Genomic DNA, 4569 nt, shown 5'->3' on the forward strand with positions numbered 1-4569 from the left:
GCAGAGTTCAAACAGATCAGGCTGCAGAACGGTGACTTCTTCATTAGCCAGGGCTTGTCTTTCCAGCCCCACATGCAGCCTGGTTAAACCCCGGACACGTTAAACCCCGGCAATAATAAACCCCTGAAGCTGCAGGCAGAAAGTCGGAGAAGAGGGCTGTTAAGACTGGCGGTGTTAGGAGCGGTGGTATCTCTGGCTCTGAGTTGGCTGATTGCAGCATTTCACCCCTTCTCGTTAGTCCTGATAAGGGCTGTAAAAGAGGGTATAAAACCAGGCACCTTTGCCCAGCTGGACTTTTTTTGCTTAATGATTATTGCTCAAGATGGTTCAGAGAGAAACTTCCCATGCTCAGAGCAAATGAAACTTCAGCAGATACCTCAGATACTTCAAAGCATGTAAAAGTACTTGATTCCTTAATTGTGAGGGATTTGGTTTTGGCTGGTGAAATCTGGACACTTCAAGCAAGGTTTTGCTAAAGAGAAAAACTATCCTGACTTCACTGGTTCCTAATATTGCCCAAGATTTCTTTCTAATGGCTTTATAAGAGGGATGCTGACCTCCCGTTCGTGGCTGCTGCAGCAGGGCAGGGCAGTTCAGGCTGAGCCAGAACAGGCAGGGGTTTCAGCCAACCTCCTTCCTTAATAGCAGACTCGTTTAATATTTGAAGTACTCTCGCAAAGCAGACTGGCTCATTTCTTTACAAACATTGCAGGGAACAGGAAGTCGAGTGGTGGGGCAGCGCAGATAAGGGACAGCAGTCCCATGTTCTTCTTTCCTTGGCTGATTGATTTATTAATCTTGCGGAAAGCACCAAGTCTGCAGGTTTTGACCTTACCTGCCTGTGTTGTAATTTGCCTGTTCAAAAGAGTACAGTAAAATCCCATTTATGCCCTGTTTGTTTGTCCCAGTTACCACTCTCCTTGCTCTGGTGTTGGAGGTTCCTTCACCAGCACATTGGTTACAGAAACTATAAATACGTGGGCAAAAGTTTTATAATCTGACTTAGTTGTATCCCTGTTCAAACCTCCCTGTGACAAAGCTCGAGAGATGCTGGGTGCTCACAGCGTATGGTGGGGCAGCAGCAATCTGCCGCTGGGGTCTTGGGGCTCCCCATCCGTCAGCCAGGGGCCCAGAGCTCCTTAGATCAACACCAGTCTGTTGGCTGCAGCAGACTGTAGTTAAGGTCCTAAAATGCCAATATGGGAGTCATCTAATTCCTCCTTACTAAATTGTAGAGGGCCACAAAGATGATCAGGGGGCTGGAGCACCTCCCCTATGCGGACAGGCTGAGAGAGTTGGGGTTGTTCAGCCTGGAGAAGAGAAGGCTCCAGGGAGATCTTATTCAGCCTTCCAGTACCTAAAGGGGGCTGACAGAAAAGATGGGAAGTTGTGGATTGCCCCTCCCTGGCAGTGTTCAAGGCCAGGTTGGACAGGACTTTGAGCAGCCTGGTCTAGTGGCAGGTGTCCCTGCCCATGGCAGGGGGTGGGAACTAGATGACCTTTAAGGTCCCTTCCAACCCAAACCATTCTGTGATTCTAAATAGCTGTCTCCTCAGCTGCTGTGAGGAGTATAATATTTTCAAAGGACTCCTCAAGCCTGCAGCAGCTTGGGTGTTGTCAGGACCTTCTCAAGGAAGAAAATAGCAAACCTGCTCAGTTAGTGCCAAGTGCCAGCTCACGATGGTGTGTTTATCTAGTAAAATCCTTACCTGAGTAAACACTGCTGACATGCTGGTGAACTGTGCGATGCCTTGCACAAGCAGGCTGTAGAAATCATACAGTTTAAGTGAAACACATGAGGCTGGGCGCCAGGCTAGTCATGGATCCTGGCCTTGGGCTGCTCTGGCTCTGTTCGGGAGCATAAGAGGGGCTCCCCAGGCTGCAAACTAGCTGCTCTGATTCAATTCACAATCCCTTCCTGTAAGTCGAAATGAGTAAACGCCCTCATTGTTTTTCCTCACCGTTTATGAGGAGCTGGCGCACACCCAGGTGCAGTTCAGGAGCGAACGGAGAAGTGACATAAGCAGTGGAATTCCCCACAGCTCTCTACCTTGGAGTCAACAGCCAGCCCTGCCCCGCTGAGGGCTGGCTCTGCCCGTGGGAGAGCTGCTGCTGCCAGGGCTAGTGGAGGCACGACTGCTCAGCCCAGCTCATCTCCAACCCTTGCTACTTTTGTTGCTTCTTAAACCTCCCCCTCAAATGTCTACTTCCCACGCAGCAAAGATCCCCATGCTGCTGAGATGCTGCTTAAGGATGAGATATTAACAGGGAAAAGCACCTTCTGCTTTAACTTGTTTTTCATCTGGAAAATAAGTGACAGCAAAATTTCATTGTGGATTCTGGCACACACTTGCTTTTAATGATTTCTGTGCCCTGATTGATTTGGAAGTCGAGAGATAGTTGGGTTTTCTCCCAGCTCCAGCTCTGGAAACTAAATCTGGGGCAAGCTGAATTGCTTGGATGCCTGCAAGTAAATTTGGTGACTTCTGTTGCCAAAGACAAAGAGGTTCTGAGTTAACCCTGCTGCCCGTAACTGATTACAGGTTAGTAAACAAGTCTGTTGAGGAAGTTCTGGGAGGAAGATCACCCAGCTGTGTTGGTTCTGCTGGGTTAATATGCAAACAGTAAACTGCTTTTCACAGCTCAGGAGATACTGTTCTGGGTATGCGGAGGAGAGGTGCCATGGTAAGAAGAAACTCTACTCAGGATAAAGTTGCATTTCAAAGTGACTCTTAAAAGTAGGTTAAAATTGCTTTGGGATTACATTTTGAAGTGAAGGTCAGAAGGTTTGGGATGGTGGCTGATGTAAGTCAGCATGTGCATCAGCCTCAAGGTGACAGGTTAGCACACCGTTTTGGAGCTTGCTTCAACTCAGACACTCGCTTGGAACCTCAGTCAGGTGAGAAGGTCACCAGCTCAAGAAATCAGGATGATGAGACTCATCAAAACAAAGGTCTGAGGCCAACTTCACATCAATAGCATCATTTTAGACTGACTAGAGGGACCAATATAAGCTACAGTCTTCAGTCTCTCTAGGTTTGTACTATTGTCACAGATAGATGCATGTATATATGTGTGTGTATAAATATAGCTAGGAATATAAATGATAATAAGCAGTTCCTGAGAGGGTGCTTAAAAACATACACTGGCGCAGGCTAGAAGCTTCTGTTTCACCAGCTTCACTGTATCGCTCATGGTGAACCGTACAGTTCCATAGGCCACTTTCACATTCGTAGCCCTGTCTTTAATTTCCGTAATTCTGCTGAGGAGGTGGATGACACCCAGTGAAGTCTACACCTGTGTCCAAAGAGAGTCCTCACGCACAAGACGCCTTGGCTGGATATTAACCGCTCCGGGGTTTAACAGCAAATACAAATCCACGATGCACTCTCTGATTAATTGCCTGGAATCGGAGGAGATCATACAGGACCCGAACTAAGCAGCTGGTTCTTTGTGCTCAAAGCCGGGCTTAGGCTGTGCCTCCAGTGCATTGCAGTGTGGTAAACCACCAAATCGCATCCTCCCTCCCGTCAACATCCACATAGCCTACCAAAAGCATGATTTGAAATGCAATGGTATGACATCTCCTAAGTCTGTTAAGCTCTGTTGCACTTTTGCAGAGGAAATGGTGATGAGAAACAGGAATGCAAAAGGAAAGGCAGAAGGTTTTGGAGCCCCAGCGCTGGGCACAGCCCCTGACCCTTCACACCCAACCTCTCTGGCTGCAGCAGGGAGGTGAGACAGTGTCTCCAGCTCCTGCCTCTGCATGCTTTCCAGCGTGGGCTTTTTGTGGGCATGGAAAAACCCCTCACAAGCAGATACGGCCACACTAAGCGTATGCTGCGGCTTCGCTGCACCTTTCTTACTTTGCAGTGTTTCACAACCCCCGGGACATTTGTGTCACAGGGAGGAAAGTGCTGTGGCAGACGATGCAACGGCACTGAACACAGTGCAGAGTCTGTGCATGTGGCCGGGTGGTGAAAAACGTCAAAAGTTACTCATCTGATAGCTAAAATAACCCAAGGCTCAGCTGGTGACTGTGCCAGGCCACACTGTGGCTCCCATGGGCCCCACAGCAGAGTGTCGGGGCTGTTTTCCCAGCGGGGCTCTCACAACAGCCCTCTCCTCCTCCCAGCATCAGGAGCAGAGTGCACAAGGCTTGTAAAAATCGCTTTTTTCTTACAGTGAGCTGTCTTATGCACCATTACAAAGCAGAAATGCCATGGCACAAGGGCAGGAATACCCCCTCTTCTCCAGGTGTTACCCTTGGGGGTGAAAGACCACCATTCCCGGGGCACTCACCGCTCTCCGGAGGTTTCTGGAGATGCTGCTATGCCTTCGTGCATCCCTCACTGACCAAGCCGGACGCATATGAGGGCAAAGGACATAGTCCCGAGAATAGCCCTCCATGACCACGTAGCCATGCCCTCAGCACAGTGAGGCAGAATTCCCCTCGCTGCCCTTCCTCACCCTTTCGCTTCTGCATGCAGGCGTCTGCAGCGCGACAGGAATAACCGCACGCAGCCCAGCGGGGCTGCGGAACATGGACTTAGGGAAAGCCGAGCGACA

This window comes from Buceros rhinoceros, unplaced genomic scaffold (assembly GCF_000710305.1).
Source record: "Buceros rhinoceros silvestris isolate BGI_N320 unplaced genomic scaffold, ASM71030v1 scaffold15632, whole genome shotgun sequence".
NCBI classification, from domain to species: domain Eukaryota; kingdom Metazoa; phylum Chordata; class Aves; order Bucerotiformes; family Bucerotidae; genus Buceros; species Buceros rhinoceros.